This window comes from Protopterus annectens, chromosome 3.part1, assembly GCF_019279795.1.
Source record: "Protopterus annectens isolate FY-2018-M chromosome 3.part1, PAN1.0, whole genome shotgun sequence".
NCBI classification, from domain to species: Eukaryota; Metazoa; Chordata; order Ceratodontiformes; family Protopteridae; genus Protopterus; species Protopterus annectens.
The window spans coordinates 1,347,890,391-1,347,914,573 of NC_056732.1; the positions used below are offsets into that span (position 1 = coordinate 1,347,890,391).

Sequence of the window (24,183 nt, forward strand, 5' to 3'; positions counted from 1 at the left end):
GAAAGGGTTGCCATTCCCGGATTGTATTGCACAGCTACAGAAGATGCTGCTCGAATCAGGAGCAAACCCATGATCCTTTGAGATTGAAGGAAAATAACTACCATATAAATGTATATGTATATATATAATAAATATATATATATATATATATATATATATATATATTTTATATAGATATATATATATATATATATAGAGAGAGAGATAGATAGTAAACAAACCTGCGATGTATGCATTTGTGTGCACGTGTGTGTGTGTGTGTGTGTGTGTGTGTATCTAGCTATCTATATCTCTCTATATCTATATATGTGTGTGTGTGTGTGTGTGTGTGTGTGTGTGTGTGTGTGTGTGTGTGTGTGTGTATATATATTTATATATATATATATATATATATGTATGCATGCATGTGTGTTTAGATAGATATATCAATAGGGATAGAAATTATAAAGGGGAAATGAACATAAGCAGACAGTAAACAGCAGAGAGCAATCAAATATGCATGTAACAAAGTAGACGGACTAAGGTAGGTGTTTACAAATGGCATACACAAAAGAGACAAACAGAGGACAAAGATAAACCAATACAAAGGTAAGCACAAGTGGGCAAAACAAGCTCAATTCAAGCCCCACAAAAATATATTATTTGCAAACTCCCACTTGGTACAAAAGTTCCCATGATTTTTTTTAAATTTTAATAAAAAGAATCATTTGAAAATTCATATAGTTTTGCTGCTTTCATCATTAATACTGGGTTGATAGACTCGTGCTTTTTTAATCCAGGGATGGCAGTGGCATTCAGCTTCAGTTGCCTTGTTAACTCCCTGTACTTGGTCCATGTTTACCACTGTCCATCCCTCCGATCCAAATTGATTATTTCTAGTATTCCAAACATAAACCTTTTAAATTCATTGCAAACCAAAGAATGCTTAGATAATGCACTGTTAACTTTGCCCCTTTTAATGTCACAAATGTGCTCATATACTCTTTTTCTTATACCTCTTCCCATTGTCCCTATATAGAATATTGTGCAATTTGTGCACACAGCCACATAATACTACTCCTTTTCTGGTGTAGCTGCCCTTTCTTAATCGTATTCTGGAGTGGCTATAATTCTTAATTTCGGTGTAATCTTGTTCTAGAATATAGGGGCATTGATTCCATGACCACACTTAAATGTCCCTGTTTTTTTTCTCTCTCACTACTTTAGCCATCATTTTCTATTTTACAATTGACAAAAGAGATGGTATTGTTAGCATGGGAGGGGTGGATGACACACAAAACGTACCTTGACCTTGCAAAGGCTTTTGACACAATACCCCACTCGGGTATTGTAGAAAAACTTACCAGCTTAAATGTAAACCCATATGTCACAAGATGGGTTGCAAACTGGCTTAAGGACAGAACTCACAGGGTTAGAGTTGCTGGCGCTGTGTCAGACTCCAAGCCGGTCACAAGTGGTGTCCCACAGGGCTTGGTCCTTGGCCCCCTATTGTTTGGCATCTACTTCTCAGAAGTACAGGCCAGCATGGGAGGACTTTGGCTGACAAAGTTTGCAGACGACTGCAAACTGGGCGCCATAGTGGAAAGTGCATCGGACACGGATATCCTTCAGAAGGGACTCACGGAAACAGATAGCTGGTGCCAGAGCCATGGCCTGAAGTTAAACGCCAAAAATGTATAGTCATACCCTTCGGGAAAAACAAGGTAACCCCAAGCTACCATATAGGTGGCAATCCACTAAGCACAGAAGAGGTTATCAGGGACCTGGGGACCCAGGTTGACAGTGGCCTTTCTTTTGACACTCACATTGCTAAAGTGGTTAGAAAGACCTTCTACATTGCCCACCTGATCATGAAGGGATTCACATCCAGATCTAGTGAGGTCATTGTTCCCCTGTACTCTTCACTTATCAGACCAATGATCGAGTACAATGCCCCATTCGGGATGTATCTCACCCGACATCTGCAGCAATTGGAGAGACCCCAAAAGTTTCTCACCAAAAGGATAAAGGGACTCCAAAATCTGTCATATGCTGCCAGATTGAAGAAACTCCAGCTCTACTCAGTCGCATACCGTCTGCTCAGAGGTGACATGTGCCTGACATACAAGGCCATGTCCAACCCGGAATTAATGGACATGCTCCACCTCAAAAAATCCAAATCCACCAAAACCACTAGAGCAAGCAACTTAAACCTTAGCACGGATATAAATAGGACGTGCTGGAGGGATAGATTTATCACTCAGAGACTCCCTATGCTGTGGAATAAAATCCCGGTCCATGTGAGGCAGAGCACCTCGCTGACTCTGTTCAAGAGAAATCTAGACCTGTGGATGGGAGATCGTAGGTTTACCCCGGGAATCATCTCTGTGTCACTGCTGGACAGAGGCACAACAAACTAATGGGCACAGTATTTTTTCATATAAGGGGTGGCGTAAGCCACAAAAATTTGGGCTAGGCTTATAAATGCCTTAGGGCAGATAGCCTAGTATAAACCTATGAACCTATGACCCTATGAACAATACAACGTTTGATGAAGTATCATCATCAAACTCTTGGCCATACAGCTTTGCTCCCCACCCTCATTTATGTTTATCATTATCTGACTTATTAACTAGAGTGAAACAGTAACTGGGGGGGGGGCTCAACTTGGTAATATGGGGTGGTGACAGTTCACTGCCATGAGTCAGAAAATAAGGTTGTAGTACTGGAAAGTATTACTATCCTCCTCTGGAAATATGTGTGTCTGTGTGTGTGTTTGTGAATGTAAGACTCTGTTTAAGGTGGAGTTACTGGAGACAAATGAGCATTAGAAGGCACTGAAATTCAAAGATAGTGGTAAGAAAGAGGTCTGTGAATCTTGGCTGAAGACTCTGCTGGTTGTGTGTTTTGAGTGGAGTAACAGTGCATATTTCCTGCATGTCCTTATGGCTAAGCTGCACTCTTGAAAATATTTAGAGGTTCTTATATGTGTGCCTTAGTTATACTTTAAGCTGTTTGGTTCTAGTGGTGCAAATATTTTAATTTAGTAATGGGCAGTGGAGCACATCCCAGTGTCATAGCCACAGTCTACCATCCTTCTCCCTTTTCTTTGATTTGCATTTCTGGAATTCAAACCCAATATTTATGCCACCATTTATTTCTGTTTGCATTTGTGAACAGTAATGACAATATGGAAACTGAACTTATTTAGTCTGTAAAACAGTTTTGTCACCAGAGGTGTGTGTACATCAAAGACGCAAAATGTTGAACGCTCACAAGAGCAAAAATGCCGAAACTCGAATTCAGTATTGTGGGGGGTGCAGCTTCCCACACCCCCTGCTAAATATATATTCCAACTTTGAGATCGCACTACAATGAAGAAAGAGCAAATATCCCACTCTTCACTGTACTGCAATCTCAAAAACGGACCCTCGACATTTCGGCACTTTTGCTGTTGTGCCGTTCGACATTTTCATTTTTCGATAACATTATATAGATCCAATATGCAAAGGTCTTGACTGCACAGCAGTTATTTTATTATTTGTTTAGTTAGAATATTTAGGAAAGGAAACAGGCAGAAATGAGCTCTGAAAACTATGCCAAGATGTCGTAACTACTGACCAATAGACGACTAAAGGAATTTTACATGCCAATATCCAATGAAGAGTTGATAGTAGCACTGTGTGCAGCTGGAATGCAGGCTACTTAACTGGAACACAGACTAGAAGGTGATGTGGATATCTAGCATATAGAAAAAGGACAGTCCATCCCATACCCAGATGACCTAGAATACCAGAGCCACAAATAAGAAAGTAGATAAAAATCCACAACGTTACCAGCAAACCGATAAAATATTTATTAAACAATAACCAGCACACTTAAAACAGACAACATTTGAAGCACAAATTTCTATATAAAGAATCTATTTTTATTCTAAAATATGGAACCCTGACAGTGACACCTACTGGTCTTAATAGGGAATGTTGCTGGAAATCTCTCTTTTAAAAGTTTTTATTGGATAATTGTATTATTGCTGCTAATTGTTAGCAGTATTTATTGATGCATTGTTTAATGTTTATTAACTCCTAGAAGGCCTGTGGTCCGAGGTGCTAGAGTATTGTCTGTTTTAAGTGTGTTGGTTATTGTTTAATAAATATTTTATCGGCTTGCTGGCAATGTTGTGGATTTTTGACCTAGAATACCAGTTGGCATTAGAGTTACTGGTGCTAGGGATGAAATACTTATGGACTGAGGCAGCTGACAGTATGTAACAGGCAGAGGTGCAAAACATCAACAGGTAGTCAAAGGAAGAGAAAAGGAATTCCTGTAAAAAAAAAAAAAAAATGAAATGCTGGCTTCACACGAGAGATACATAAGTAATGGTGAGAGATAAGCCAAGCCCTAGATGCCAAGTCAGTACAAAATTAATTCCACTGTATAAATAGGAAAAGAGTTTAATAATTATATTTAGACATTTGAAAGAGTGCATCTAGACTAAACTGACCCAGGTTAGTGAATGGGGTTTTTAACACCTATGCTCATGGGTACAGTAATGCATGCTGTCTCAAAAGTTAAACAATGTTGATTATTTGAATTATGATAAAATGAAAGACTGTTTCTTCAGAGATTTTAAACTTACTCCTGAAGCATACTGAAAGTGATTCAGTGACCATAATAGAAAGTCATGGGACAATATGAGATATTATATTGCATACAAAACACGTACTTTTACAGGTGGTTGTGTGGTTGTCAAGTCACTACATTTGAAAAGCTAGTAGACCTTTTGGGGAGGTAGTAAGCACTCAGTACTCTGAAAGAGGACATGCAAATCTGGTTGGTAGATCAGAAATGCAACAATGCTGAAGAGATGGAGAGGAAGGGGAACCTCTATCTAGCAAATAACAATTGCATAAGGAGAGGCACCCAGCACAACATATGGATAAAAGGAGAACTTGGAGGACAGCTTAAGCAATCACAGCAAGATCCCACAGGCAAAGGGGATATCAACAGTGTCGCCACACACTCAGCTCTTGGATTTAAGTCTTTCAAATTAAACAAAGTGGGTGCATACAATACCAAAGTCCAGTGTCACAAAGTGGGCAATAAAAGGCACAGGAGGAAGCAAGTAGAGTTCACACCACAGCAGTGGTAAGTTGCCTGGAGGCAACCTCTGTGCCAAGCTACCTGAAGATTATCTACCCTATGCCACTGGAGTGGAAAGAGACCAGTACCGAGACATGTAGCACTGGACATAACTGTTGTTATACCTGCATTATGTAGTCCGAGAGGCTGAGGTGGTATCATGGTTAAGTAGTTTACCTCACAGTCACATGGTATGGGGTCTGATTCTTACCTTTGGAAAGATAAATTGGCTAGGCTTAAAATGGACCACAAGGGCAACTTTCCTACTTACCTATGAACCTACTCCAATTAGGGCCTTGAGAGGGATACTGTTTTGGGTACCATTGACCAATATTTATTTGCATTTGGAAGCCAAAAGAACAAGCATTTGCCAGAGTCTGAAGATATTTTATCAGATATTTTTATAAGGAATGATTCTGATAATGAAATACTTTGTGTGCACACGGAGAAGGGAGCTGGGAGCAAACCCAGCCATTGCCCACACCTCCAAACAAAGCTGATAATATGGCTATTTCAGGAGGGGATTAGTTGGTAGGAGTCATTTTGAATCTCACTCACAGCTATTGAAAGGTCCAGGCTTCCCTAGGAAGGTGTTACTTCAGGGGGAGAGTTGGGTTGCCATAGCAAGTAAAAATTTGAGGCACCACTGTCAGAAGATACCAGACTTGCTTTTGGGGATGGGAAGGGACACAAAGGAAGAGTTGAAACACTTGCGGCTCTTAGGTCTGCTACTTTACAGGACTCGAGGGAGCTAGCCAAGGAGGCTCCTGATCTTTAAGGGTAGGGGGGAGTCTGTATACTCAAACAAAGGGTTATTGTACAGAGAATGGACTCCTGATGGAGGGCTAGAGGGAGACGTGATAGACCAGCTACAAATGCCAATAGGCTACTGATGAACACTTCTTTCCATAGCCTAATGTATTCCTTTTTCCTGGCCATATGGGCATAAAGTATAGAAAAAGAAGTTTTATGGTTAATTTTTATTGGCCAGTTATTGCAAAGGATATGAAGGGGTTAATGAAAGGCATGTCATCAGTGCCAGAGGGTTGGCAAGGCAAAAGATAATACTTCATCTGCTTTTATACATTTTCCTGTCATAAGAAAGCATTCCAGAGAGTAGCTATAGGCATTATGGGGTCTCTTAGTACCCCAAGCTCCATATGTAAGAGGTATATCCTGGTGTCTTTGGACTATGCTACTAGGTAATTTGAGGCAGTGACTCTGTCTTCTATTGAGACATAGAAGGTGGCAAATACTGTGTTAGAAATTCTAATCAGGATAGGTTTTCCAGGCAAAATACTGCCAGGCAGAGGTGCCAGTTTCATGGCAGACCTGCTGGATTGTTTGTGGAAATGTTGCAAAGTAGGGCATTTAAAGAATACCCCCTGCCAGTCACATGGCAGTAGAGTGGTGGGGGGGGGTTAAACTCTAAACTGAAGATCATGTTGAGACATTCACATATGACTTAACATGAGAGTAAGATAGGTACCTACCTCATCTCTTTGCACATAGAGCGATGCCACAGAAATCTAGAGGATTTTCACCTTTTGAACTGCTCATTGGTGCCAGAGAGAGGGTCACTGGATTTAATTCACAATTAATGGGAGGATGACTGCCATTTTTCACAAGGACTTTGTTGTGTAGTATGTCCTAAATGTTAGGACTAGGATTAGGAAGATCATGGGGTTAGTACAAGAGCACCTAGCACAAATAGAATGGTATCAAAAGATCTGATATGGATGGACAGTCAGAGCTTGACAATATTCTGTTGGCATAAAGTCAGAGTACTTATTCCTGTAAGACAAAATAAAATGCATCCAGCAGAGGAGTCTTTTCAGTACTATGAAAAAGGTAAGTGGTGTTAACCATGCGGTAGAATTGCCATGCAGGAGGCAGAAGCACAAACTCTAAAATGTTAACATGATAAAACCCATCCATGACACAGAAACATTGGTACTCAGTATCTACAGTAAGTTACAGGAATAATTGGAGAGGATCTTGTGGTAAACCTCAGTGAAGCGTGGTATTGAACCTTACTAGTGAGGTAGCTCTTTCACATGAGATATCTCCATCCAAATATTCAAATATTCAGGCAGTAGTACAGAAAATTAGAGACACATTAACTGGTTAACCAGGGTGTGTCTATCTGGTGAAGCATCATGGGAACATAGGGGTCCAGTGACCCATCAAGGGTGCCCAAGTTGGTTAAGCAAACCCCGAGAGGGGAACTGAAGATGCTGAATCAGGGTAATCCAGTAGTCCAGCAGTTTCTTCACTTTATTGGTGGTGCTGGTGCCAAAGAAAGATGGCAGCACCTGTTTTTTGTAGACTATAAGAAACTGAATATTCATATGGACTCAGACATTTACAACATACCCAAAACAGATGAAACTTTACAATATCTAACTACTATGCTGACCTGATAAAGAGTTACTGGCAGGTACCCTTGATATTTGCAATGAGGAAACGTTCAGCTTCTTTGACCTATTTTGGATTATTTGAGCTAAGAAACATGTCACTTGGGATGAAGAATACCCCACTGACCTTCCTGAGTTGAATAAGTTGCACCCTAGCAAAGTTGGGAACTATGCTGTAACTCACCTGAAGAGTATTGCAATCTACAGCTAGTCCAGGCATGAACATGTTACATGTTAGGAAGGTACTGGTAAGAAATTGAAGGGCATGGTTAATTATTAAGGCCAACAAGTGTCAAGCATGAATGGTAAAAGTGTCTTATTTGTGACATACAAAGGGTACTGTTAAGACACAGTCAGAGCCTGCCAAGACAGAGATTATTAAGGGAAGGCCTAACCCTATTATTAAGGATAATTTAAATATGTTTTCAGGGAGGGAACTAGGTAGTGTACCAGAGCACTGTACCCTAATTCCAAGCTTCATTTTTTAATGGTATTTCAAGCAAAATAGTTTGCGCTGTAGAAGGGAAAGAGATGTGAGGTTTATGTGCACATATGCCACTGTTTTCTGAATTAGAATATAACAGATATGTGAACTGTACTTAAATGCTGTAAGACCTGCAGTAGGTACACTTCAAATATATGATGCAATCTGCAATATGTGTATGTGGTTTCTTTGGCATGAAAAGATTTATGAATTTCTGATTATTTTCTATGCCTGTAAATAAAAAGATAAAAAAGTAAAGAAAATGTATTGAGCTTACAACTGAAGTCGAAAAGTTGTTATATTTCTGCCTCCTGGTGGTAACTACAACACGTATGGCACTTCTCAAGGCACTTAATAACAACTGCATGACAATATATATATGTGAATATATATATATATATATATATATATATATATATATATATATATATATATACACACATATATATATGTGTGTGTGTGTGTGTGCACAGATAAACACACATACATCAGATAAATAAGAAAGACAGCAAAAAAGGTGCAAAGAAACAAGCAATTGAGGAGTGTTACCTGCAGTCTGTAACTTGTGAGAGCTTTACAATTTTTTCTCTGTCTTAATTATATTCTGAAACTTCTTCTAGTATTGTTAGGCCTCAGTAATTCCATTAGATAAGATTAGCTAGAAACAAAAATATAGCTACAGTCAGATCTTTCTTTCTTGTCATTTATTTGACCAGTAGGATTATTTTCTGTTTCCACGTACACTTTGTTTGTATTATTTACCTGTTAAACAGTACCAAAAATTGAAGAAATGTATATTATTTGCCATATATTAAACTTTTTGTATTATTAATTTTCCACTATCAGTGTAAGTGGTTATTAGTTTATACCCTAAAACTGCCTGAAAGGGGTTGACATACTGTTTGATTTTGTGTTATAGTCAAGGCTTCTACCTCACATGATGTTATTTTGTAGGTACAGAGACCGACGGCTCTGTAACAAGAACATTAGTTACAAAGGTTCTCTCTCTGTTTCCAAAAGCTTATAATGAGAGTATTGTAGTTTCCTGATTTTTTGACTGCCAGTATCAGTCTACCTTTTCACCACTTTGCTCCCTTTGCATTTATTGGTGACTGTCCAACACAGCATTTTAATGAACAATTGAATATTAGACTGGAGAAAGAAAGTGAATTACTTCCTTTTTAAAGCTAAGAACTCTACTTCAGTAAAGTCTGAAAGTTGAAATTCTTACATTTGTGATTAATAAGTGTTACATAGGTACATACGTTGAACTGGTTTGTGCTACATATGCTGATTTTTGACACTTTATTTAGAAGTATTATTATTTTTTTGTAAATGGGTGGCCACAGTGGTGTAGTGGTTAGCATTGCTGCCTCACAGCAAGAAGTTCTCTGGTTTGATCCTCGACTGGGCTGAATTCTGTGCAGAGTCTGTATGTCCTCCTTGTAGTCGCGTGGGTTTCCTCCAGGTGCTCCAGTTTCCTCCCACATCTCAAAGACATGTTGTAGGTGGATTGGACACTCTAAATTGGCCCTTGGCATGAATGTGTGCATGTGTGTGCCTACTGTGGAAGGTTGGGCACTGGGCTGGCAACTCAACACTGTAAAACTCCACTGCTAGTCATGAGCCACGGTGGCGACCCCTAACCAGGAAAAGCTGAAAGAAGAAGATTATTTTTTTGTAAACATCCCTCCACTATTCATTACCTCCTCAACCAAAAACTGTATATAATGCAAAAATAATGCGACAAATATAAGAAGATAACATGCACTTTTACAACAAAATGCAATGTAGAAAAACTACAAAATAAAATATTTGCAGAAAGTCCAGAGTAATATGAAAATATTTCTTCTAAGTGGTATTCTTGAAATTTTATTGAAGGAAAGAACAGCTAATATGTGATGAGAAAAAAAGAAAGAAAGAAATCATTAGATGGTTGGAGTTCTGTTGTTCTTTAACCTCTGAAAATAAAAACTGAAAGACTTGCTTTTGCTCAAACTCAGAACTTTAGCTCCAAGCTGCAATATTTATCTGAGGCATTACTCTAGATGTCTGTGACTGACAAGGCACTTTTAAATACCTGTGTTTACAGGGGTTTCATGGTTCACTAGTTAGGATCAATGATCTAACTTACTCTACCCCTCCTGCTCTCCTATATGATGTAAAAGACAATGGACAAACCAAAGAAATAAAATGTAAAATGTACCAGAAATGCAAACAGAAGAAAATTCAGACAAATAAATTGAATAATTATTAAATTGTAGTTTTCTATATGTGAAGCTTTTAGTTTTTGATTAAAGGGAAGGAAAGTCACTTTTTGGAAAATTTAACTTGATATTTGGGTGCTATCCTTAAACTTGCTATACATCAATAGTCAATTCCTCCCTGGTTAGATCAGACCAGAAACTAATAACCATGGAAATCCACATCTCACCCACACCCTCTGCATAGGTAACTACCATGACAAATTTCTCCAAAGCTGACTTTGGACTCCTAAAAACAGAGGTAGCTAACTTCACGGCACCCATCTCAATGGAAAATAGATGCATGACTGCCAAATCAATGACCGATGCACTGTACAAACACGTACATAAATGCATGGAACTAGCCAGATCCAACAGAACCAAGACGCTCTCCTCCAAAAAAATGAAGCCAATCTGGTGGTCCCCTGCCATTAATAAACTCTGCAACAAAAGGAAGAAACTGTTGTTGAAAAAGGTGAAGTCCCAAGACTGGAAAAACTCCCTTATTAGCCTCAACAAAAAGTTGAGATCCCTTAATAAAAACCTCTAAAGCCAGCTATGAAGGCAGAATTGTGGCAGATACTAAAAACAACCACAAAGCATTCTATAGTTATATCAAGAATCTCCACAGCAATATCCAGGTTTGCTCTAGGTTACTGCACAATGGTACATCCTATACTGAGCCAACAGATATTGCCAACATACAGGCTGACAGATTGACTGCCAACTTTACCCCCCCCCCCAAGGACCAATCACAATACTGGAGGAATGCCAGGCACCCAGCATTACTGCAGCATAGGTTAAAGCTGCATTGTCCAAGGCCAAGAATGCAGCTTCCATAGGACCCAACAACATTCCTGGATGTTTTCTACATGAACTACAAGGTGAACTGGCACCACATCTGTGTGCCCTGTTCAATCACAGCCTCACCTCAGGCTTTGTCCCTACCGAATGGCGCACTGCTACAGTCATCCCTCTCCATAAAGGGGGAGTGACTACAGACCCTGGGAATTATCACCCCATTAGCCTGTAAGGCTGTGGAGCACATGATCATGGACCTAATTAACAAGGATATATGGAATTTCCAAACTCTAGATCCCATGTAATTTGGTTTTGTGAAAGGTAGATCATGCCTGCTCAACTGGTTGACTTCTTTGAGTCAGTCACCAGAGATGTGGATGAGGGCAAGGCAGTTCATAAAGCCTGCCTCAATCTGGCCAAGGCCTTTGATACCATTCCCCACTCAAGAATTATTGATAAACTCAACAAACTAGACAGCAACCCCTAAATCCCTATGTGGGTTGCAAATTGGCTCACAGATAGAACCCACAATGTAAAAGTAGCAGACTCAAAGTCAGACTGCCAACCAGTCATGAATGGAGTCCCACAAGGATCAGTCCTGGGTCCTCTTCTGTTTGGCATCTACTTCTCAGACGTCCAGGCCAACATGGATGGATTCTGGCTGACCAAGTTCGCAGACGACTGCAAGCTGAGAGCCAGTATTAATTCCCCAAGTGATGTAGACATCCTACAAAAAGGCCTCACTGAGAACCGTGACTGGTGTTGAAACCATGGCCTTAAGCTTAATGCCAAAAACTGCGTTGTCATCCCCTTTGGGAAAAACTCAGTTCCCACTAATTACCACACTGATGGGAGCCCACTGAACACTGAAGGCCTTATAAGAGATCTGGGGACACAGGTTGACAGCAACCTCTCCTTCGACCACCACATTGCCACTGTGGTCAGAAAGTCCTTCTCTGTGGCACATCTCATTACTAAGGCTTTTGCATCCAGGAAGAAAAGAGGTCATCATCTCTGTCTACTCTTCTCTCATTAGGCCAATCATCGAGTATAATGCCTCATTTAGCATGTATCTCACTAGACACATGCAAGAGCTGGAAAGGCCATAAAAGTACCTCACGAAGAGGAACCTAGGCCTTAAACACATCTCCTACATGGACAGACTCAAAAAACGCCAGCTATTCTCTGTCTGATATCATCTACTAAGATGCGATCTCTGCTTGACTTACAAAGCCATGTCTGACCCAGCTCTGTTAGAAATGCTACATCTAAAGAAATCCTAATCCCTCCGCACCACACGCTCCAGAGACCTCAACCTCATTACTGCAACCAACAGAACATGCTGGAGGAATAGGTTCATAAATCAGAGACTGCCCATGCTCTGGAATACACTTCCCATACATGTCAAGTTGTGCACCTCACTGGCCCTCTCCAAGAGAAATCTTGATGAGTGGATGGGAAATAGAAAGTTCACCCCGGGGATCACTCCAGTGGCTCTGCATGATAGAGGCAGTGGGAACAAATGTCGGGCGGCATGATGCCAGGGCACTTCTATGGGCTAGGCTTGTAAAGGCTCCAGGGTCATTAGCCTAGTACACACCTATGAACCTATATTACATAACTCTTTCTTTTCTTAATTAAATATGTTTATCTACTCACTTATTAAAAATGTTATGGCTAGTCATCTGTTTATGTATTTATTAAATAATAAACAAGAAGTATTTATTATTAAAAGGTGACAAAATTGCTGGAATCCACAATTGGCTAGGCCACCCTGCTATACACTTTTTTTTTTTGAATTTCTTATTATTTGGCTCAGTAGCAAGACTGAAACAATAACTGGGGGGTTCCCCAGCCTGGTAATCTGGTGTGGTGACAGTATAGTACTGTGGGCCAGTGCTGCTGGAAAATATTACCAGCCTCCCCTGGAAATTAGTGTGTGTGTGTGTGTGTGTGTGTGTGTGTGTGTGTGTGTGTGTGTGTGTGTGTGCATGTGTGCACATGCAAATGTGCACATGTGTGTCTGTGTATAAAGGACCGTATTTAAAGTACATTTACTAAGTGCAATGCACTGGAACTCTGAAAGAGTGGTGAGAAATGGTTTCTGGTGTACTAAGCGAAAGACTCTAGGCAACAGGGTTTTCAATGCAGACCCTATTCATGGGTTTATATAATGAAAGCTCATAGCCACGACAACAGTGCATATTTTATGTATGCTGTTATTGCCATGTTGTAGTCCAGTGGTTCCCAAACCTTTTCAATTCTCAGTTCCCTTGTTGAATCCAGGTTTTCCCAAGGTGCCCCCCCCCTCAGATTCTAACAAGTATACTTTGCAAAATATTATTTTTTTTTTAATTAAAAGGGTTAGTTAGGTAAAAATAAATAGCACATGTATTTAAGATCACAAAAAAATGTAATTGTAATTGAACAAATTAATAACACAGGTATCACAAAAACATACATTTCAATTCAACTGTCCAGAATTTCGTAAAATGTCCAGATTTTTATATTTGGTCTACTTCAGATCAAATTTATAGTATTCTGGGGTGGGTTTGTCATTATAGCTTACAAAACCACTCCATGCTGCATGATCAAAAATGCTCAGAGGTAGTTGCACTGATTAAAAAAAAAAAAAAAAAAAACCCACAATATTACCTCACAAAGTCTTTTTTTTACCAAACTTAAAGCACTTTTTGTTAAAATACCACATTTCTTCTCCAACGAGAGACATCTGATTTTTCAAAGCCAATTTTTTTTCTTTTTATTTATTTTACTTAAACTATGTTGACTGGCTAAAACAATGAGTAAAAAGATCACACAGAAAAAACAATTACTGCAAAATAGCCCAACCAACAAACTAAAACAATAAGTAAAAAGGTCACACACAAAAGCCAATTGGTTTAAAAAATAAACAGAAAAACTATGTTGACTGGGTTAGTCCCACTAGGCCAATGGCCTTTTCTTCAGGGAGACCAGATGTTGTATTTATACTGATTATGGGAAATTTGGCCAGGGCCCAAAGGAACTTCCCCTATTCTTTTCAATAAGTGCTGTGGAATCTCTTACATTCATCCAAGCTACCATCAAGCCAGGCAAATGGGGCCTCAGTTTAACATCTATTTTTCTGGCCTGCCTTGAGACAAGAGATTTATACAATTTTATACAGCCTCAAAATTACAAAAAGAAAAAAAAAAAAAAACAGGTAAACACAATTTTGTTTTCAATGGACAGAGAGGTCAAGGCCATATACAGCTCCTTTGCATTTATAGATGGCCACACAAATCAGTAATTAAACTCAATACACAGTTTGTGCCACAAAGAAATAACACGGAAGTTAGCATGTTTTCACAGTATTTGGAAGCTTTTGTGAGACAATTATATGCACTAATTTAATAGACAACTGCAGATTTAATAAATTAAAGATCAGCAAGTAAGAGACAAAACGGTGATCGGGCTGGCTGATTTTGGAAGTATTACAAAAGGTACATCTTGAAGTTAATCCATCTTTAGAATAGCAATACAAATAGAGGATGACAGGTGTGCTCTCTGGCTAAGTGCAAGACATCTGGACAAAGCTAAAAAAATATGGGGAAGACTAAGCCCCCAAAATAAGGGCACTTTTTAAACACTGCTCTTATAAACTTAGAAAACTGCTAAAGTAATAAGTTGTCAATTAACATGCATTTTCAGAAGGATATGAAGTCTGAAACTAAAATGTATGTCGTTATTTAGTGCCTTCAATCTTCACTAATTTGCCAGAAAAATGCAAATTTTATGAAGAACAGACCTGAAATAAGAGGCAAAAATCTGATCTGGGCATTCTGCAAAAACATGTACAGCTGGTAACCCCTCAAAGTGGCTCTGAAATCTTCACATCTGCAAACTATTCAGAAGAGTTTTATGCATGCAACTAATGTAAACAAAGAAACATGCAAGATGCAACTAATTCTGCAAGATACCTGCAAACAATTTCCAGTTCGGCAGCTGTTGCAGAAGAGCAGCCGAGCGCCTGAACTACATCTTCCTCATCCTCCTCCTCATCCATCTCAGTATCTTCCAGTGAAAAATCTCGTGGCAATTTTTTCCACAAAGCCCCAAAGGACCCCACATAAAACACTTTAGTGTTTATTTGTGACAACTCTTCAAAATCTGGAATAATAGGGTTCATCGGTCGAGCATTATTATGACTATTATTAGTACCACTCTGGTCTGCCATGCTACATCTCCCCATTAGTTCCACAGGAATTTTGTTCAGAGTTCAGACTGTCTAACTTTAAGCAATGAGAGTGGGAGGCAGGGAGTTGGTAGGCCATTTAAAGTCCCCCCTCAGGGATGGAAGTGGAGATGTCCTAACCCCCAGAATGCCCTTAAGATCCACAAGTGGCTCCAGCAATATTATAAGTCCAGTGGGGTAGGAGATAAGCTGATAGACATTGTGGGCATGGGAACTGGGGGCCAGTGTGGGGAGTAATGATGCCCCAAGAAGGACAAAAAAATGTAATATAAAAATGTCTTGACTAATAGAATCTTTACAGATCTCCCAACTCACTAAAAACATACCTACAAGGCTCTATACTTTTTTCTATTCTGTTCTTTTTATTTGTCAATAACCTACCTGCTGACCTTCCTTAAATTCCAGATAACATGGAAAAGGAACAGATCTAATCCTTCACACATCATTAAAAACCAACTTAAACCAACATGAAAATGACCTCAAAACAATTTTCATCCTGTTGAGCCAACAAAAACTTATTTTTATCATGAAAAAAGACTGATAGTATGATTTTTGGAATACAACAAAAGCTCACCTCTTTCCACAAGAATGAAATTTGTCTTCACCAATCATGCACCCCTCAAACGCACTAGAGTAACACCCACTTTGGTTGCATCAGGTAAATTCTCACAGTGTCATTTCACTTTAAATTTATTATACATCCGGTGTTCTAGCCTTGTTTTAATTTGCAAAGTGAGTTAGGCTTTGTTTTTGGGTTCTTAAACAAACAGTTAAACGCTTAGTAAGTATTCAAGTGCTAAGGCAACTCCAGCACCATTTCTGGACTGCATCCACAGATGCAGCAATACAGATAAATTTATTTAATACTTCCGACTTTTCAGGTAAGAGACTGCTGGATCTACTTTTGTGGAATGCAATGTTGTGAGTTCGTCCTCCTCTAAAATACATTCGGTAACAACAAAAACACGCCAACTGCCGTTTACCAATATGTAAGCTATCACTTTATAATTTATGGAACTCTACACCCCGACATTCATGAAGGCCCCATTGCCGTAATACGAACTCATGAAGGCCTATAACCCCAACCCATTCAGTATCTCCACTGTCCCTGCCCCTCACACCCCACTCCATGTAATAACGTTGTTGGTAGTAGACTCCTCCACCAATGCCCATAACTTGACAAGAAAAGCGGGCACGTTGCTACTGTTTTGATTCATGATCCCTACTCCAGACAACCCAACTCAGTGTACCACAACAACATACCTCAACTTCAAGGAGTCGGCACTGTTGAAGAGTTCTTAGATTCCTAAATAAACTATTACAAAATGCCCTGGCATTAACCCATAGCCCCAGATGGACCACACTATCAGTGAAACAAGATCAGGTGGGAAGGTTTACACCGTTAAAACAAATACAAACATATACTTGAACCTCTGAGTATTTAACAAATGTTTTCTCCTGCTTGCTATAACTCTCCACTAATCAGGGTCAAATCCAGAAATAATCAGGGGAGCTTTTAAAACAGTAGTGCTATTAAAACTTGGTACATTGTCAGAATAAACGAATGGGAACTAATATACATTTTCTTATAATAAATAACACAAATTAGAGTTATAGACTTATTTTATAAGTGTAATTCACCTCCTTTTTCTCCAAAAGCCATCAGTTTTTGGAGGGATTAAGGGGACAGAACTAAAACTGACTCAAAAATCAAGCACGGTTGAGAGGAGGTTTGCTGCTTACATTGATCAAAATAAATTCTTGCATTCATTTTAGAGAAGTATTACCTACTTGCCAGCCTAGACCAATACAAATGTGCCGCTATAACAGTGGATCAGAATGCAGTAAAGCTACAGACTTCTTAGGTAATTGTTTTACTGCTGACAGATTAAATAATAATAATAACTTTGTGCTTGGTAAGTAGACAAAAGTGAATGAGCTGATTGGCTTAAAGCATGTACTCTATTTAGGAAACTCTGCTATCTGCAGCTAAAAGAAAACAAAAAGCGATTGACTTGATTATTAATGTATTTGAGACACCAGTTTTGGTGGGACAATAATGCATATTATGATCACTACTAAGACAGCAATTCACTACTCTCTGTGTGTGGAAAGAAATGCACATGTAGTACTATTTATATGCTACAAAGCATATTAGTTCGCGGAACCCCTGTGAGGAAGCCATGGCTCCCCAGGACGCCGCGGTGCACACTTTGGGAACCCCTGTTGTAGTCAGTAAATTGTTTAGTGATTCATAGTTATTTGGTTGTTTATATTTTAATCTGTTTGGTATTAACTGTATGATTCATGAGACCATGCCAAGGTGGTTATCAGATTTAAGATTACTAAGGTTTTTAGAGTTAAAAAATTCAGTTTACTGGTTGGCAGTGATGTGGATCACAGCACTGTAGTCACTTTCCAGCCTCTACCTCTTCTGTTTACATTGGATCACAATGGTGGGATTCAGACCCCATGTTTCTATGGGTCTATATTATGTGATCGAAAATTTAGATTTTCGAACACGTAATGATCGACCCCAATTGAGCGAAACGGCAGAGTGTCGAACACGTAAATGGAAATCTCCGTAAGAGGAGATTTCCATTTACTGCAATGTAGTGCAGTCTCGGAGTTGGTATATTTAAGTAGCGGGGGGTGTGGGGGTGCATGGGGCTTGCCCCCCTGCATAAAGCAGTTTAATGGTTTGTTTGGGTTTTTGTTATTTTTTTCTGGTCGTTCGACATTTTGCCGGTTCGCTCTATTGGGGACGATCATTACGTGTTCGAAAATCTGAATTTTCAATCATGTAATAGTTATTTATTTATTTATTCCAGTTTGGTGACCGGGGAGGTCCACTAGGCTCAATAGCCCGTTTTCAGTGGAGGCCCGGGGAGAAAAGCTCTACCATACAAAGTTACATCACATCTATCACTATTACACATTAAAGAAGCTTTAGAAGGCAAGAAAGTGCCCAGGAAGAAATGTCTGAGAGATATACTTAGTAGATGAAGAGTAGGCAACCCCAGCATTACATAACTAAATTCCTGACATTGAAGAAATTACTTTGTGAGGCCCATCTTATACTCAGTGCTACTAAAAGTCGCTGTTTCTGATTGTGCTCAAATCATTAGAAAATCTGCTGCAATAAATCTGCAAAATGAAAATCCTAGATTCCATTCATGATGACACCTTTCTTCTTTGCCTACTATGCTTGTAACACAAAGTAAACATAAAAATTTCAGATCCTACAACTATAATGGGCATTCACTCTTCAAGAATTAAATTATAAACATCTGTACAAACTGCTGAATGAAATTGCAAATCTGAGTAATGTCACTGTATTTCAGAAGCAACTAAAATCACCTCTAAATATCTCATTACTTAAGACCAAACACCACATCTCATTAACTGTTAAATATACACTATAATGCATATATTATTTAGAACATAAAAATGTATAAATGCAAAACACTCATGAACGTTCTCCTTACAAACTTTATCTGAAAAAGTGGATTATCAATTAAGTCCAAATATTCCATAATGGTTGTTGTAAAGAAAAATTACCAAAAGGGCATTCCACCAGGAAGTATATATTTTTAATTTAAGTGCTTTATTCATTCAGCAGTAATTTTAATGAAGTGTTACCATTAAACTGTCTCAAAGTTTTTATGATTTTTTTGTAGTCTAGAGTTGCATACTGCAAGGACTAGCATTGTTAGAGGACTTTACCCTGTTTTTTTATACTAGTTGATGTACTTATCAACCTTATTAAACTTACACAGATTATTTATAATTCTACAGTGTATCATCTACAAGTGCGAAATCAGAAAAATTCAGGCAGATTAAGACACTATTAAGCTACAGACTGCCATACATCGCAGTACTCCTAACTTGGTCTCATTGCAGTATTGGTCCATTCTTCTGTATAGTAATGCAAAAAAAAAAAAGAAATAAAATAAATAAATAAACCACTGCCATTTTAAGATTCACAGATATAATAAATCAGAATAGTAATTCAGGAGTGTTTCTGCCATTTCACACTGAGCTAATCAGAGGAAGGGCAACGAGCAAAGCCTGATCTGCGATGTATAACATTAAGTATCCTGTTTTTTGCTTATTTTTATGAGTTATTTATAGTATTTTTATTGTCTGCTACATACTTTTCTAGCTAGTTTCACTGTGTGTGAGGTATTAACTGGAAATTTTCTACATTTGTTAAGCATCTGTTTGGGTTTGTTTGATCTGATTTCCTGCCAAGGAGTGTATCATATAACTTATTTGTTTGCAGTTAAAAGCATTCTGTAGAGTCTCCTTGCTCCTTTATCTGTTTAAAACTTTAATTTAAAGGCTCACTGCTGCTTTTCTGCTGTGATAAACATTTCTGCAGTTTTTGTCTACCTAAGTAGTGTGGGTAGTTGTAGCATTGTCCATATTCAGACTTCTGTTTTGGGCCTAGTTATTTGTTTGTAGAGGCTGTGTGTCTGAGCACATGTTCCAGGCCATCTTAATTTAGCCAAAGCCAGTCTTGTATTTCAGTGAGAGGGGGATGTTTATGGTCATTGGCTGATTAGAGTTACCTGGACTATGGCTTGGAGTAAGCATCTCATTGGTTCTTCTGAGCTTTCTTTAAAGTTGTTTCAGATTTCAACTTTCTGTTACTTAAGAAGTTAACTTGTGAGTGTTTCTGCCATTTCACACTGAGCTAATCCGAGGAAGGGCACTGAGCAAACCCTGATCTGCGATATATAACATTAAGTATCCTGTTTTTTGTTTATTTTTACAAGTTATTTATAGCACTTTTATTGTCTGCTGCATACTTTTCTAGCTAGTTTCACTGTGTGTGAGGTATTAACTGGAAAATTTCTACATTTGTTAAGCACCTCTCTGGGTTTGTTTATTCTGTTTTTTGTCTCCGACCCTCCCTCCCTATTGGTATCCTGTTCTTATACTTGGTGGCTTTGCAGTTGCCCACCCCTACTGTACATTTGATCTGGGATACTCCTCCCAGTTTAGTGTCATTACCTCATTCTACCTAATACAGGGAGAACATTTGAGAAGGCCAACCCACTTAGTTCTTAACCTTGAGTTATCTTCTCCTTCTCCTTACTCCCTTTCCACTTTACAAAAAAAAAATTTTAAGCTTGTTTCCTGCTTTTCCTGTAAGTAGTCTAGTCTAGATACAAATTTGCTGTATCCAGGACTGTTTGTAAGCTTCTGAGACCCCACCGCTTAGCTAGGGTTAAACTATTCCCGGCACCATAAAGTCTTCTCTTCAAATTTTCCCTTAGAACTAGCCAGTCTTTTAGTTTTAGCACTCAAATTTGTTTCTTTGAGCTCAGCACATGTTCAGAACTTATAAGCACTAAATAAGCTACAAATTACTACAGTACTCAACTTTCCTCACTTGTCTAGAGGAAAACAGATTCCAGTACTTAATAAATAAGCACCTATCCAGGCATGTCTAAGGGTCAGCTCCCGGTGTTTTCTCCTGTCTTCCTGATGAATCTGGGCATCATGGGGCAATGCAGCAATTGCCTCATGTACACAGACAACCCTCTCCTCCTACCAACCAACACTACAACTTGTGAGAGATGTACTTATATATCCACACTGGAAGCAAAGCTCTCTTCATCCAAAGCTGGACTAGACAGTCAAGAGGAGAGGGTAAACACTTGCAACACACCACACTTATCTCATAGTCCCTCAAAACCTACACCACCAAAACACACACAAAGAAACACAAAACACACACCTACATTCACAGAGGCTCTCAATAAAAAGCTGCCCAAGCAACAGGGACATCCAAAGCAGAAACACAAACAACCTCCACCCCCCAACACAACCCAAATGACACATAGCCCACAATCTCAGTGTGCCACTCAACCACAGCCCATAAGGCATAACAATATACCAAACACTCTAGTCATAGGTGATTTTATAGTCAGGCACACTGATGTTCCACTCACCAGGCTAAACAAGGAGAGAATTACTGTCAGCTGCCTGTCAGGTGCCAGGAGCTGCCACATAATGCATGCACCCAGGTCATTCCACAACAAGTACAAATATGACTCTGTCATTGTCCATGTTGGTGTGAATGACCTGAGATGTACCTCTCTGGACTACATGAAAAGAGACATGAAGGAGCTGTCAGAACTTGAAGCCCAGTCATGTATGACCATAGCCCTGAGTAGCATCCTGCCATCGCCCAGAATGATACCACAGCACAAGGACAGAATGATTGACTTTAACAATGGGCTAAGCTATTGGTGTCAGTCTAAGGGGATCCAGTATCTGTCTGCCTGGGATGACATGATTGACAGACCATGATGTTTTGCCAGAGATGGCCTGCACCTGTCATCCTTGGGATTCTGGATACTGGCTAAGGCTCTTGCCACCCCCTATAGTGCCTTTTTTAGGAAAGGTTCAGATGACAAACTCACCACCGTAACAGGTACAAGCAAGCAAAATCTGAGGGTAGTGCTACTCAATGCTAGAAGTCTAAACCTCAAAATGCACTCACTCAAGGCACTCCTTAAAATGGAGAACATTGATATCTGTGCAGTGACAGAGACCTGGTTCAAGGCTCAAGAGAGCACCCCTGCATTACCATGCTATAATTCATACCACACCTTTCAGCCACCTAACCTGGACCAAAACACTAAAGGCGGAGGCATGTCCATATTCAGTAAAGATATCCACACCCCCAGGCTAGTTGCTGAGCATAATGCATCCGAGATTATCCAAGTGCAACTAACTCTGGGCAAGACCGAAATCCATATTGTAGCTTGCTAATCATGCCCCAGGATTCCCACTCCTCATTTCTTGATACACTGGAAAATATTAGGGTACAACTAACACCCTAATAATGGACTATTTCAACTACCCCACCATTAACTGGGAAAACTACTCATGTACAAACTCTTTTGCTCAACGTTTTCTGGAATTCATAAATACCAACACCTTGGATCAACTTATCCACACCCCCACCAGGGGCAGCAATATCCTATTACTAACATGGGCAACCGGTGTTCCACACCAGAGATCAATTCCTAGTTGGTCAGATCCGACCACAAGCTAATCACCCTAGATATCCACATCCCGCCCCCACCCCCCTTTAGGGAAACCACCATAAAACATTTCTCCAAAGCCAACTTCACATTTCTTAAGACAGAAGTGGCAAACTTCACGACACCCATGCAGATGGACAATAGAGGTACGACTGCTGAATCCTACACAAATGCACTTTATAAGCACTTACACAAGTGCATGGATCGTGCAATCCCTAACAGAACCAAGATGCTATCCTCCAAAAAAAGGAAGCCAATCTGGTGGTCCCCTGCCATAAACAAACTCTGCAACAGAAGAAAGAAACTGTTGCAAAAAATAGTAAAATCCCATGACTGGAGGAACTACCTGGTCAGCCTCAGTTAAAAGCTGAGATCCCTCATAAAATCCTCCAAAGCTAGTTATGAAAACAAAATCACCACTGATTCTAAAGACAACCACAAAGCATTCTATAGCTTTGTCAAGAATCTCAGTGACAACACTCAGATCTGCTCTGAGTTACAGCACAATGGCACTAAATATACAGAACCAACTGATATTGCCAACATTCTGGCAGATAGGTTCAGTGCTAACTTTACCCCCCTCTCACCCCCTAAAGGGACCATCTCTATACCAGAAGAATGCAAAGTTCCTGTAATCACAGCTGCACAGGTAAAAACCACACTCTCCAAAGCCAATAACATAGCATCTTTGGGACCTGACAACATCCCAGGCTGCGTTCTACACAAACTACAGAATGAACTGGCACCCCACCTAAGTACCATGTTCAATCATAGCCTCACTTCAGGCTTTGTGCCCACTGAATGGCACACAGCGATGGTTATCCCACTCCACAAAGGGGGAGCCACCACAGACCCCAGGAACTATCACCCCATTAGCCTGACAAGCCTGGTCTGCAAGGCTATGGAACGTATCATCATGGAACATATGAACAATGACACTGGTAATCTCCAAACTCTGGACCCACCCAGTTTGGGTTTGTAAAAGGCAGATTATGTCTCCTAAACCTGAAAAACATCTTTGAAGCAGTCACCAAAACTGTAGATGAGGGTAAGGTGGTTCACACAGCCTATCTAGATCTGGCCAAGACTTTCAACACCATCCCCCATTCTGGAATTATAAATAAACTCACTAAACTACGTATAAATCCCTATGTCACAAGATGGGTTGCGAACTGGCTCACTGACAGAACCCACATTGTGAAAGTAGCAGACTCCAAATCCGACTTGAGACCAGTGACAAGTGGAGTACCACAGGGTTCAGTCCTGGGTCCTCTCCTGTTTGGTATCTACTTCTCAGAAGTACAGGTTAACACAGAAGGTCTTTGGCTAACGAAGTTTGGAGATTACTGCAAACTAGGAGCCATAATCGAAACTTCTAACGATGTGGACATCCTACAAAAGGGCCTCACTGAGACAAATGCCTGCTGTTAAAGCCATGGCCTCAAGCTCAATGCCAAAAAGTGCATTGTCATCCTGTTTGGTAAAAAACTCTGTACCCATGAACTATCACATAGGCGGTAGTCTACATTAACACCGAAAGTATGATAAGAGACCTTGGGACACAGGTGGACAGTAGTCTCTCCTTTGATAATCACATCACCACAGTAGTCAGGAAATCCTTCTACGTTCCACACCTTATCACAAAAGTTTTCTCATTCAGGAAAGAAGAGGTCATTGTTCCTCTCTACTCGTCACTCATTAGACCCATTATAGAGTGCAGCACCCCCTTTTGGTATGTACCTCACAAGACATCTACAACGACTAGAAACGCCGCAGAAATACCTCACAAAGAGGATTACTGGCCTCAAACAGATGCCAT

The 24,183-nt window shown here is 39.7% G+C and overlaps 2 protein-coding genes across 9 annotated transcripts in view; one reads left to right on the forward strand and one right to left on the reverse strand.

Annotated features, from left to right (window-relative positions):
* Positions 1–24,183, forward strand: part of THEM6 (thioesterase superfamily member 6) — an 838,692-nt gene that overhangs the window by 503,342 nt on the left and 311,167 nt on the right. The window lies entirely within an intron of this gene.
* Positions 1–24,183, reverse strand: part of DNAJC5B (DnaJ heat shock protein family (Hsp40) member C5 beta) — a 534,023-nt gene that overhangs the window by 476,569 nt on the left and 33,271 nt on the right. Inside the window, exon 2 of one of the 3 annotated variants that reach the window (XM_044067381.1) lies at positions 8,572–8,680. The exons of the other annotated variants lie outside the window; for them this stretch is intronic. The gene's annotated coding sequence lies outside the window, so the exon portion shown is untranslated. The remainder of the gene's footprint in view (positions 1–8,571; positions 8,681–24,183) is intronic. 3 annotated transcript variants of the gene reach the window in all.